Source organism: Cydia fagiglandana, chromosome 8 (assembly GCF_963556715.1).
Source record: "Cydia fagiglandana chromosome 8, ilCydFagi1.1, whole genome shotgun sequence".
Lineage (NCBI taxonomy): Eukaryota > Metazoa > Arthropoda > Insecta > Lepidoptera > Tortricidae > Cydia > Cydia fagiglandana.
In genome coordinates, this window is record NC_085939.1 from 2,557,521 (window position 1) to 2,572,369 (window position 14,849).

Here is a 14,849-nt window from a genome sequence, read left to right on the forward strand (position 1 = left end):
ATTTGACCAAAGATATTGAAAAAAGGGGGCCGTTACGTACTGTATTGTGTATTTAAGTACATTTTGAATACATTAGACTAGTTTTTATGTTGCTGGATTCGTCAATCTATGCGTCCAAAGTTAAAACGGCCGTTTTTGTTTTGAGTTCCTAGATCGACGAAATCAGCAACATAAAAACCAGTTTGATGTATTCAAAAGGTACTTAAATACACAATAGAGTACGTAGCGGCCCCCTTTTTTCAATATCTTTCGTTAAATTTAAATAATCACAATTATTTAGCTGTGGCGCTAGTTTGCACGTTGAAGGGCTCTTAATACAAGTTAGAGGCTGTTTTATTCTATTTCAATTCCATAGTTACTTACATACAAGCTTTTCTGAAATAGTCGCACAATTTACCTAAGTTTGAATTGTATATCGCCATTAAGCCTTTTAAAATATGTAATATATCAACTATTTGTATATTATGTTTATCTAATCTCGCTTATTAAAGCTATCAGTATAGCATAAAATAACATTGGTACATAGGAAGAATTTTCATCGTGTGACGTCGACTTCCAGGCTGTCTTTGCAATGTAAGCGTGACATTCACTAGACAGAGACGGCACTTTACTTTTACTGCGTATGACCTTAGGATGAAAAGAAATGGCTAAAACTTTGACAGTGCGTCTTAAATTGCAAAAGGTTTTATTGCATTCCCCGCAAGCTCAGACGCTTAAACTTTATTGCTGTGGGATTAAAGTAATATTTGCAGCGACTAAATGATGTCGAGGCAATTTCGTGATATTAAAAGTTATCTGTGTGAAGGCTCGGGTCAATAGTTTGGTGTTCCGAGGATGTTTGCGCGGTATAATGGAGGAGGAACTTTCTATCGTTCACATTCTTGGGCAACGACGTGCGATAACAGTACGTTCCTTTTCAACTATTCGCCGTAACTGCATAGTTTGGCGCTTCGAACACTATCAACACATTATACCAATAAAATACAAGCATACAACATTGCCCACACGTGTGTGTGGTGCGTGGATCACGTGTATATTCAGGTCGGAGGTTCTGTTACTGTATTTTATTTTCCGTTAATACTGTAATGTTGTTAGGTGATGTACCTATGCTGATATTTCAGCGGCAACGACGGGTTTGCACTTCACTCAGGCGTATATTCCTCAATAACTTTCATAGTTTGTGCATTTCGAGAGTTCTACGGAACACTTGGTCTGTGACTTGGTGCATGAACCAGACATCGCTTGGCTGTTTAGAATCTATTAGTCTTTAGAAACTACTTTATTGTACTGAAAACGATTTTTTTTTCGATTTATATTTATAAAGGCGTTGTTTTTAAGCACAATTTTTGGATATAGCAAAAAAATGTTTAAGCGTGTACAGCGAGAGCAAAACTTCTAAATGGATGATGGAGTTTATACACTACTCTACACACACACTACACTACACTACTACACACTACTCTACACTACTCTAGTCCTTTTGAGTGATGGCCCAAAATACTAAATACATACTTTAAACTTAAACTGGAGTCACCACTCCAAAAACTGTAAAAACTGAAGCAAAGTCTCGTAAAACTGACTTCTATTATTTAACTCGTAAGTCATGAGTTCTTATATTAACTCTGGTTATATCCTAACATTCTAGAGTATAGATACAGGGGTATCAGTATGCATTCGAGTTTACGATCGAATGACTTGGTAAATTTCCTTAGTTAAGCTACGACAGATACTTAGAGGTACGAGTATATGTAAGACGCCCTGCAAGCGAGACGGGAAGTATAAAAGGGATCGGAAAAGTGCATGCCTGTGGAAGTGCTTTTGCTATTGGTGTCGTTTCCGAATGCTACGAATCTTTGTTGCACTCGTGAGAAACCGACACGTACGTTTTATTTGATAAATACTTGGTACTACCGATATATTTTAGGAAGAATTGTATTTTTAGCTACTGAGTAAAATTGAACGAATAAACCCTACTAATATTGAGAAAGTTCTATAAGTCTAACTATATTTATAAATAAGTATAACTATATTTAATAATTTTATAATAATATAATATCTCATTTAGTGATTGTTTTATTAAGATGAAATACAAGATAACTTTCGGTGCAACGTCATTACGAATAAATAATACAGGGCGTCCCACAGCTATGCCACATGGAGGGCAAGTACCCTGAATATTGTAGATGGAACATTTTACTGAAAGAAGACATTATTTTAACTTAAAAAACAATTTAAACTGCATTCATAGATTTTTAAATAATTACATGGTTGAACCGGGAATCGATCCCGCTACACGAGAAAAAAAAACAACCTGTAACTTTATCATACCGATCGAAAGGCTTCATCATAAGGATTCTTTTTTGCTAAACAATATAGTGTCAGAAACAAATGGAAGACCATGAATTTTAAAATTTGATGTGAAATTTAGCGAAACAATCAAAAGAATGTGACTCACTTTGAGCATTTGAGAAATTAAATTGAATAATTTTAAATTAAAAATGTTAAAATTCATGGGCTTCCTTATGCAGTGAACAGTAAAGTGAAGCCCATGGCAAACTTATGAATGCAGTTTAAATTATTTTTTAAATTAAAATAATGTCTTCTCTCAGTAAAATGTTCCATTTACAATATTCAGGGTACTTTCCCTCCATGTGCCATAGCTGTGGGATGCCCTGTATACAACGAATTGTTAAGTAATATGTTACACACACAATTTGCAAGTGTCCCGTTATGATAGAGGATACGTTACACGTTGAACTTCACACCGGTAACGGGTGAGCAGGCAGGCGCTAACAGACTTAACCAACTTCGTTAAAGCGTGCTTCGTAGCCATCGAGTCCTATTTTGATTTGTACCATCAGTTAAGATGCACGAAAGGGTAGCTTTTGATCGATCCGCTCACACCCTCCAGATATGATTAGCGCCTAATTGAATCCTGGGGTGAGATCCGCAGTTTAGTTTTCCAATTTACGGGACTTTCCTTTGCTCGAGTGAGTAGAAGGGGTTGGATTTAATTATCTTCACGTAGACGACCCTCAACTAAAAGTCTCAAAAATGGATTAAATTGCATCTCAATTATAAAAAAGCTTCGTTGTACTTCAAGATCTCATTATACAGGATTTATAAGACTGTGGTGCAGACAGTCGGTACGACTAGCTCCTCCTCCGCGAAGCACGCAGACTATTTGAATCGTTACCGCTCAGTGATATTTGATATCTCTAAAGTGAGAGCACTTTTTTCTCTAATAAAATTCTTACCCTAAAATAAACATTTCTTTAGGTAACAAAGTTTCGCTTGGATTCTTCGCTTGATTAAAATTCCGTGAAGTAAAAGGAAAAGTATTCTCTTTCGTGCCTAAATAAACGTCTTGCAAATTGTTGCGGTTATTTTCAGTTAACTGTTGTCGAGTTTCAAATTTCCAATAATTCAAATATAAAGTAAATAGATGTGAATACATACAAACCTATTTTCAGAGTAGAGGGAGATTCGCATGAGAAAGTCAAATTTTGAAAAACTGACTTACATTTAATTTTTAACAAATTTTTAAAGGAATTGAAAAGGTACAGATTTTGATTAATAATAAATGTCTTCAATATTTTATTTTAATCACTTAAATAAATAAATAGGTAAATATTATAGAACATTATAACACAAAATTCCACAGTAAGCTCAATAATAAGGCTTCTGTTGTGGTACTTAGACAACGATATTATGTATGATGTGTCTATGTATGATAAGGATCCGTGCGTGGGAATTTAAATCAATTGTTTTAAATGTCAAGGTCACTTTTTCAATGATCAATTTTGAAAGGCGGCATACGAGTACGAGGGGTTAAACGTAGAGGTTGTCTAGTTAATCTGTTAATGATTGCTTTCGGTTTGTGATGGCCACGAAGCCCATGAATGATTAATTACAGACGATTTTGTGATATTCCTTTCGTATTATTTATAAGATAATAAAACATCGAAGGATACATGGTGTGATGTGAAAGAATCATTTTATTTATTCACAAGTTATCTTAAATAATAAAGTCTTAGCTTAAAAAGATATCCATTCCAACTCCACGGATTTCTTTAGGCTAGCCGACCGTAGTTTTATTGCTTTGTTAATCGGGTACTATTTTTGCATGGAATTTACTGATAATCACTTTCAACTGCGAGTTTGTATTCTGTCTGCGCCCTTCTCCCCTGTATTGTGAATTTGATAATGAAAGGGCCCCACTTGTGTGCTGCAGAGATAATGTAAATAAGTATGCAAATTCAACACCGAGTTCCATTCAAATGAACCTTTGCGGCTCTTTAAAGTTTGGCTTAAAGCTAATCTAGCTGTGTGATACTCGCGTGCTGAGATTTCCACCCCCTATGTACCTATTTGTTCGAGTGAACCTAAAGCCCCCTCCAGACTATGCCCGTGAATCGCGGGCGAAGCCGCGAACGCGAGTGTGGAGTCGATTTTCGCAGACAGCGAAATCGACTTAACAGCAAAAAGTTATACTCGTACTTTATTAAGTAAACACAGCGAAACTCTTCGTATAAGATTTCTTTCTTAGAGTATTAAAATATTATGTGTAAATGCATAGGTAGGTACATTAATTTCAAAAGAAGACTACATATGTATAAGGTAGGGCAATCTCCCGGCCTACCACCATGTTTTAGTGTCGTTTCACTGAGATAATAATTTGTATTGATTTAAAAAATAAAAATGGGAAACATGGTGATACAAATTTTAAAAAGTTGTTTCACAAACCTGAATAAGGGAACTACTAGGTTATACCTAAATCAAAAGAAACGAATGTCAATGTTAGTGATGGAATGTAAATCATTGTTCGTTATAGTGCAGGCACGCTTGAGTAACAGAGCGCGTAAAATATTTGGCCGTAAGTGAAAGTCTCGCGTGATAGCGCGACCCATCAATCATTTATCCGCGACTCGCTTCCGACGATACCGAGGAAAGCTCTAAACCGACGCCACACCGATAATGTATTACTTACGTTTAAAACCGACTTTTAAGAAACGCCTCTCCCCGCTATTATTGTTACGGAGCGCGCAAACAAAATAGATTGATACCGGATCTCGATAAGCGCAAATTGAGTTTCTTTTCACAAAATTTTATCTGTATCAAAATAAGGCACGGCGTGTTTTCGTCTCAAAAAAGTCTGTTGTTGTTATTAAAAAAGTTTTAGCAGCTCTGCATTTTTATTATCATGGTAACGTGAAATTATAATAGCTCCAGTAGAATAAACCAGAAGTGTGTCTTTTAGTACTGCTTCGAAAGTTTTTTTGGCGGTGGTGACGTATTTGCTGAGTTGCATAGTTTAGGTATTCCTGAAAAGATGAGTGCCGGCAAATATTTTGTTGAAGTACTACGTAGTTAAGCAACGAGTCGCGCTGTGATCCTTGCACTCTGCCCGGTATTGCTTTCCCGGTAAGTGCGATCCAATTTGCGCAAGTTCAACGTAGCGACCTCCGGACTAACATAGTATCTACAGGAGGATTCTCTTTAATTTTTCTAGCTGAAATATTCAAGATTTTATTTATAAGTTTTAATGTATATAGGACGTTATTTATGATTTAAGATTTCCAATTCATGCTCCAGTTACGTGGCGATTAGCCTCTCCAGTTTTCTAGTAAAGGTTATCAATTAATATGTCATCATCATTCATCATTTCAGCCTATATACGTCCCACTGCTGAGCACAGGCCTCCTCTCATGCGCGAGAGGGTTTGGGCTATAGTCCCCACGCTAGCCCAATGCGGATTGGGGACTTCACATACACCTTTGAATTTCTTCGCAGATGTATGCAGGTTTCCTCACGATGTTTTTCCTTCACCGAAAAGCTAGTGGTAAATATCAAATGATATTTCGTACATAAGTTCCGAAAAACTCATTGGTACGAGCCAGGATTTGAACCCGCGACCTCCGGATTGAAAGTCAGGCGTCATATCCACTCGGCCACCACTGCAATTAATATGTACTTCTTTTTTATTGTCAATGAAACATTTCTTTTCGTGTGTTTTATATCTAAGTGAACGGTACATAAGTAAGGGTTAAAGAAAGGTGTATCGTTCTTGTTATTTGTACTTTCTTACAATCACGGAGTAGCTAGCTGCGACAACGCTCTTAATGGACCAATATATCAAATAGGATTAACTATAAATGAGAGTAGCGCAGCCGCTTGGTACTTTGTTTTGCGACATGACTCGAATATATAGCGTAGAATTTTTAAGGGTCGATGAATGGAACGATAATACCGTAAATATTTATAAAACACATCAAAGTTTTATTAAAACTTAATTCAAATCCTGCTTGGTGAATCGGCAAACCAAACAAATTTTATTAAATGTTAGTTAGGTGACACTAAATGTGAATTTAGGGTACTTAGGTAGTTTTGCGAAACTTAGTTTCCCTGAGTTGCTCCATCGCATTGATAACAGTGTTTGGTTAAAAGATATTAACTATTTAAACTATCCTATAGGATGTTCTAACATGCAGAGAGAGCAGTAAAGGCACGAAAACTTGTCCTCGGCGCCATCCCTTCGACATGAGGTTCCTTGATTAAAACTCGACATAATAAACGGCGCAACAGTTATGTGTTTCAGACGCAATAGGTCGCAAACGCTACTTTTCAGAGTATATAAGTTCGACGAATTAGTTCTGTGAGGAGGAATTTTCTTCGCTGCTACGGTCTCAGAAGCAATCTCACGTTGAAGAGATGAAACCGCGATCTGATTTTGAGCCGGATGCCAATATTGTGCCATGTCTGGTAATAGGTATGCATGGATATATTAAAATGTCACTCATTCAGATAATCTTGTAAGACAATGTATAACAAAAACTGATAAATTGAGTTAAAAATGTGAATGACATTAGCCAAACTGATGTCTTGTTTCATGTTATGTTAATGATTATATGTAAGTAAGAAATATTATTAATTAGGATGAATTCACTTAGACATTTAGAAGATTTTTTTTTGTAAAATAAGATATAGGACATATAATAACCATTTTTCAAGTAAATAATGTAGGTACCTACCTATAAAGTTTTCTTATAGTCCAATTAAGCATCGTCATTTATTATGTAGGTTAGGTTGAAATTAAATTTAAGCTAAAGAACATTTCTTTTTATAAATACGCTCGTACTATCTCAATTTACCAATTTGTTTTCTAAGTTTCCATTCTGAATTTTAAAATGCACAAGATTCCCTCCTACACTGCGCATCTTCGATAAATTAATTTTAATAATTCAATACAGAGGCCGATGGGGAGAAATGAGTATTTTCCTTATCGTCCCGGCACGTCATTAGCCAGTATTCTGTTTGTAACCTGTACACAAAATCATATCCCATTTAAATTCTACAGACATCCCTAATAGCCTAACCCTTGCACAGCTGCGAGAGGGTTGGACTTTCACAATTTTAAATTAGTACCTACACGTAGGCAGAGTACCTTACAATTTATTCGATTATCCTTGAAATTGTTGAAAAAGAACGGGTTGGTTATAAAGATATTAAATTATTATTTATATTTACGTTAATAATCTGTTCTAGCAATTAAATTCTTGTACTTAGCGTGAATTTAGAAGCTGTAAAAAAATCGGCTAATACGAACTATGTTTAAAGATTGAATATAAATTATTTTTTACCATCGACATATTTATAATAGGTACTTAAGAACCTCCCTACTAAGTAAGACGCCGACTTACTCCGTGAAAAACTCCGCTGTCATTGATATTCAACTCAAACATGATTGTCATGAGTCGATTTTTTCCGAAGGAAAGTTTCAAATAATCCTGATCCATCGTTACATAAAACTTGTGAGTTGTTCGTCTCGACGGATAATCGAGTTTATACTTGAGGGCCCGCCATCAATCATTTATTCCTCGGCCGCGGATCCGTCTTTACGCGGAAAAACTTTAAAGTGCTCGCGTAACTGTGACGTATCGCACTCGCTCATTTACTTGACCTACTTGCGAGATTATATGACGCCTGCTACTCATATCTACATCTTATACGTATGCAGTGATGCAACCATTCGATTCTCTTGTGTACAGTTGTCATCATATATATCGGAGCGGCAGAGGTGCTCACAAATATCTGAACACCGCCATAACCGCCTCTACCGTCATAACGCTTTGAAATAGCGCCTTGGGCACTTAAAAATAAACCTACAGGCTTGGGTCACAATTATGTTAGAGGTATTACGTATATATAGTGTAACGTTAACTGCATTAAAACAATAAAAAGGTCAAATAGGTGTACTTAAGTAACGGCAGGAGAGTTGAGGCGAATGATGAATGATGATTACATGCACGGCTACACAGATACAAAAGTATTGAATGAATGAATGAGCGAATGTGACTTAAGCGCAAGATATTAAGCTGAAAAAAAATAAAAATTCTTCAAGACAATGTTTGGTCTATCTTGCGATTGGCGGGTCGACTTGCTATGGATACGAAAAAAGAATAGGTACTATTAGTGCCCATACCTATCTATATAATGATATATAAAAATCATTTTGTAGCAAATACCCCATTTAATAAATTAATAATAGGAATCTGCAAATATACCTATAATGATCTGGTTAAGATTTTAATCTATTTTCCAGATGACGATCGGACTGCACTTGTTAATTCTACAGCATTGACTATAAAAAAACTGTTAAGATAAACGCCCCTAGTAAAAAGACGCCAGCAGCAGAAAGTACTGTATGTAATAAAATGAAAGTATCCGCAAAATGCATAATATAACGTAAAGAAGTAAGACAGATCTCGAATAGTCAACTAACTCGCATGAGTGTTTTATGAGCACTTGAGGGGCTTCCGCACGGGGACGAGTATCGTGGAATCGAGTGGCTCTCGACACACGACAATGTCGGATTTGATCGCGACCGAGCAAACTTTGATGGGCGGTTAAAAGTTTACGTATTAATATGCAGTTAGTGGCTTGTTATGAAACATCCGGTGCGCATGCCAATATAAACTAAATACGATACAGTTAGAAGCCAAGCTCAGTACGCTACAAATTACAACCGTTTGTATTTATTGTTATGTATGCGCCATGACTTTCGTAATGAGATTGTATGACGATGTTTGATTCTGGTTGTAGACCGCCAACGCCATGTACCTAAGCTATACACCATACTCGCACAGAATATAGGAAAGGGCATAGGAGAGTTTTTATCAGTCGTCATTAGACGTACCTAGACGAATTCACGGGTAGAAGCTAGTTACATAATTCTTAAAATATACCGGGTGTGGCCTGTAATATGAGCAAAAAATTAAACTGTAGGCTGTACTTCTCATACTGACCAACATTTGTTGAGCGACTTTTAAAAATAACTTGTGGTTTGATTTTTAATACACTTTAAAGTTTATTCTAAGAAGCAATGTATTGGGAATTCTGTTATGTTTAAGGCGTGACAAGCAACGTCAACCACAATGATATGGCATGGCGATGGCGTCCATTGAAGATAATATTTATTTTGTATAAAAAATAGGGAGTCTCAATACTTCATAATTTTTAAAGTTTTTGAACAAAAGTGTCACCGTTTGAGGAGTACAAACTATGTTTTAATTATTTGCTCATGTTACAGGCCCCACCCGGTATGTGAGGTACATATTTCTAGATATTAGTCATATTACGTCTAAGGCACTATTGTTTGTCTATAAATAAAATAGGTATTAGTGACTCCACTTCGTAGTAGAACTATAATCCACATTGCACTCTGTGAGTCGTAAACAAAAACATTCTAATAATACGAGCGGCAGATGCCGTTTGAGTTTTAATTGCAAGCAACGCTTCCGGAAGCTCTAACAATACGGCATCATAAAAATTAAATTACGTCAGATCTCTGGGGAGGTTTCAATTTTCAAGCAAGGAGAGGCATCCGAGCGCCGAGTCTTGCAAAATAATATTGCATCCGCAAGTGCGGTAAACAGAAACAAGCTATGTTGTGCTGGATAATAACATAATTGCTTGTGCAAAGCAATCATTCTCCTAATGATCGTCTACTGCTTTAAGAACATCGTGTTTAAGACAAGTATATCTACGATACCTACATCATAAAAACTTTGCAATCAGTTCTGTACCCATGTTTACTCTAACCGATTTACAATTCCAAGATATCTGACGGTCTGACATTGGTTCCATGGCAGAAGGGTCGGTGCCTCCTGTGGGATGCAACGTGTGTCAGTACGTTTGCGCCGTCCCAATTGAATCTCACGGTGAGGTCCACTGGCTCAGCCGCGGAGTATGCGGCTAAAATGAAACATGCTAAGTACTCTGCCCTGGAGCCAATGTACGACTTTGTGCCAGTTGCAGTCGAGACTGCGGGACCTTGGGCTTTGGAGGCCAAGGAATTCGTAGGGGATTTGGGCCGGCGGCTGAGGGACAGGGGGTGTGACCCTCGGTCCGGATCGTACCTGGTTCAACAAATCTCATTGGCCATTCAACGTGGTAACGCTGCCAGTGTGATGGGAACTTTTGAGCCAGGTACGATTCGTGACAATTGCTTTGCGAATTAACTTTTCTTTATTGTTTAAAAAAAAAATGACGAAGCCTGTTGCGGATATCATCATTGGTTTGTTTTGAACGAAGCATGTTGCGGATTTGCATTTGTAGCCACCTGACGAAGCCTGCGTTGTGGATATCCTAATTAAAAATTTGGTGTAAGTAGTTGTAACATAAAAATGACAATTGCATACAATATTGACAAATCTCGCATGTACTAAGTTGGTATCGGACGATATGGTAATTTCATTTTTATATGTAGGTAATTTAATTTTAAATTTAATTTATTTACCTTTAATTTATTTTAATTTTGACAAAGTGTGTAAATGTGTAGTTTTAAAATAAAGGAATTGTATTCAATTCCAAGATGAATGTTTATGGTATAGCTGCGGACATTTAAAGAAACCAAAGTAATCCTAATAAGGCGTGGAGCGGTATTCAGATAGTAATTTCTTGTTATGAAACGGTTATGGATATAATCTGTTAGCTGTCAACATGCCAGATCACATCCATATAACTATCAAATTAAATAAAAAATGGCAAACGAAGCAGCGTTCCAGTATTATCGGTAAAATGATGATTTAACCATCAATCTGTATGATTATAACTAGTGACGGATTAAGACGAAACAGGAGCTGAGTTTTAAACATTTTAGGTAAATATACCCGTCTCGCTAACGGAAGCGGCTCCTAAAACTAGTGCGATAAGGACAAGGCGAAAAATCCTGCGTAAAAATCTCGAAAATCGAGGTTCGTACTCGACTGTTTCCTCGTCCAAAACTTAACCAATCGTAACCAAATTTGGAAATCTAAATGATTATGAAATTATCTGTGTCAGACCGTTTTGCTTTCTTGGCTAATTGATATCAGTTTTGAATACTACACCTCTCATTGCGGCATAGTTAATGAGTCCGTTTTGGCCATTTTTGAAGGGCTCTAGCGCCTTAAAAAAGAAAATATCAAAAAAAGCAAAACGGTCCGACACATATATTGACAATATTAATCTGTGTTGAAAAAATCATAGCTCTAGCATCAAAACCCACGGAGGAAACAGTACGTACATACGTTTGTATGGAGAAATGACCACTCCTGTTGGCTCGCGGCAACAATAGTAACGCAATTTATTAACACATTCACCGATGAGCTACGGTCGTAGCGCTACGTCGTAGCCCATAACATGGATTTCCCAGTATGTAGCGAAAATGCTTCGTAGATGCAAAACGACAACGTAGGTATCGTGATTAGCACTGAATGGGTTAAAAAATATTTACAGTGCCATTGTTCATTGCCGCCGGGGAAACGTGCTGATAGTACAGCAACGATGCAGTCGCAATCTGAGTGTATATAAATAATGCCGCCGTACGTGCGTTAAGGACGCAGCTATAAGTAAGAGCGAGAAAAAGATATTTTGACTGCACCAGGTCGCTGTGACTGCAATGACAGCGAGTGGCGTACCGTAAAACGGGGTCAACAGAAATCGCGGGGTGAATAGATACATTTTGAACTTTTTCTTTCAAGTTGTTATATTTAAAAACGTACATCTCTAAAATTAGATTTTTTGGAATGCATATATAGTAGACTATTTATTCTCTACATTGATACCAAAAGAACTTAATCAAACTGCCTAAAAGTTCGATTTTTTTTTACTCTAAAGTAAGGCCTCGCCGAGGTAAGAAATGAAGCCTGTCTGAACTTTGTTCTAGCGGTAAATGTTTTGACATTAACTAAGTAAAAGTTAGATAACCTGGTAATATAGTATCTGTAGTACCTAAATAATAAATAATATCACTAATTTTCTCTATAATAAAGCATTTTTTTGCAAAAAACCAATAACAAGCAAATCTACGTGATAAAGGGGTCAGTGGACACGCATATGGGGTGAACAGTTACGCCATAGGGGGTGATTAGATACAACAAAGGGGTGTAAAGACACGCCTTGGGGGTTAAAAGACACGAAAAAATAATTTTGTGTCGAATAGCTGTTTAACAGATATATATATACCATTTGCCAATAGAGTATCCACATAATAATGACCAAATTCGATGCCTATGACCACTAAAACTTAATATTTCTATTCACCCCTTTCTTGTGTCTATCGACCCCGTTTTAAGGATGTGGAGAAATCAGTTAGTTTTCTTTGATTTTCTCTGCATTGGGTTGGTAAAAATTTCTTTCACATATGCAAAATTGAAGAACTAACCAAGACTCAAAAAATGATATCAAAATTATTACTTTTATCACTTGGATTATTGGCGAAAATCGTCCTTGAAGTTGAAAATCGTGTCTTTTCACCCCGTTTTACGGTATGATATAAATATGACACGAGATTGATTAAGTAAGACTAGTCTTTATAGAAATTAAGTAGTGTAAACTGACTACTTTTGGTATTTTAACTACAATCCGTATTAAAATCTATGATTATAGTTGGTTACCAGGCCCACCCTCTATAATAATTCTTAAAGCTACTATTTAACAAAAAAGCAATGCCAACGTGTATAAACCCACGGCGATCTTATTACCTTATCAAACTCCTGGAGGAAATCGGAAACGTTAATTCGAAACTACAAAGAGTTTCCCAGCATCCCAGGACAGGAGGGCAAATTAGAGGGAATGGAACATAGTTTACTTTAAGTTAAACTTATTACGGTCCTCCAGAACAAGCACTCGGAGGCTCGCGCGGGTCAAGTGCCCAATTTGTCACCCGCGCAAACTTCCGACGACTTCGCTCCGGCCTTGTTCGATTCCATTAAACTTTCAAGACCTTTTGAAGCTATTTTCTTGTTTGAATCAAGATTTGACTAGTTCATTTCCATAGGCTCCAGAGGGCCTGACGTCTTGATGGAATCAAACGCTCTCTAAATAAACTTTATCGGAGATTAAACCAAAATATAAATGACAATTCAATTTTAATGTTACAGCAGTCTCTCTACAATAGCTAGGTAGGTTTTATTGGCAGCTATTCATTTTCCGAAGTGCCTCGCCTAAGTGAAAGGACAAATCAAAATAAAACTCTCTCCGGGACACTTACAATGCGCTATCATAAAAATTAAATTACGGTAGAGTTTCTGTGTAAGTGCGCGCCATTACTGGGGGAGGGGGTGGCGGCGCGCACGCCACATCAAAGCGCTTCATCCTGCGTCGGGCGAGCTCCAAATCAAATTTAGCAGCTTTCTTCTTTCGTCATGGTCCTAAAACGCTACTGAGTATACCGGGTGTGGCCTGTAATATGAGCAAAAAATTAAACTGTAGACTGGTACTCCTCATACTGACCAACATTTGTTCAGCGATTTTTAAAAATAACTTGTGGTTTGAGTTTTAATACACTTTAAAGTTTTTTATAAGACGCAATGTATTGCGAATTTTGTTATGTTTAAGGCGTGACAAGCAACCTCAATCACAAAGATATGGCGTGGCGATGACCTCCATTGAAGATAATATTTATTTTGTATGAAAAATAGGGAGTCTAAATACCTCATAATTTTTAAAAGTTGTTGAACAAAAGTGTCACCGTTTGAGGAGTACAATCTATGTTTTAAATTATTTGCTCGTGTTACAGGCCACACCCGGTATACCTACATGAAAGACTGGGTCGCTGGATATCTCCAACTAGACTGTGCCTACTTATGGGTCAGTTTCTAAAGGTTATACATACATAAATTTTATGTTGTGTTTTTTGATAGTAGTTTTTACCTACCTCTACTAAAAAACTATTAATCCAAAAATAGTATACTTATTCAGTTAAGTGTATTCAACTCTTTGACCCTTTGTCCCTGTTATGTTAATTATTTTGATATTTCGTGATTTTCACGTGACAATGGTTTCGGGACCTTTGGGAGGCGTGCACGGACTCACGGAGCCGAAGCCAACACGTAGAGGACCATTTAACACTTCAATTAAATGTAAGGGGCACACCGTGTGGATGCTGCCCTTGCCCGTATACCGTTGTGTGTGTGTGTGTGTTGCACGCACGCGTCTTATGCATCTTTAACTGCCACCCCTGGACCTTATCTCATAGCTCTAACGACTCCATTCTGGCCGGCCGGGTAACACCCACCCCCCCTCCTCATATTAAATGTTACTATTAGTTCGAATAATTTGAAAAAATTTAATGATCCTAATGTTACTCACCTATTACATATTGCATTAGTTAGGAGTAAAAAAGAATCGGGCTTATAGAGCCCTGCATCTGGACCCTTTCATAAAAATTCCTACATCTTGTCTTAGAAAAGGTATAGAAAACTTTTCTCCGCTTCTTATAAAAAAAAGCGTACGGATGTAACCCTTTTTTATATTACCCTACCAAGTTTTCACTGGGTATGCTAGGCTTTAACTCCCTAGAGCTA

The 14,849-nt window shown here is 37.0% G+C and overlaps 1 protein-coding gene across 1 annotated transcript in view; it reads right to left on the reverse strand.

Annotated features, from left to right (window-relative positions):
- Nucleotides 1-14,849, reverse strand: part of LOC134666899 (uncharacterized) — a 183,515-nt gene that overhangs the window by 139,720 nt on the left and 28,946 nt on the right. The window lies entirely within an intron of this gene.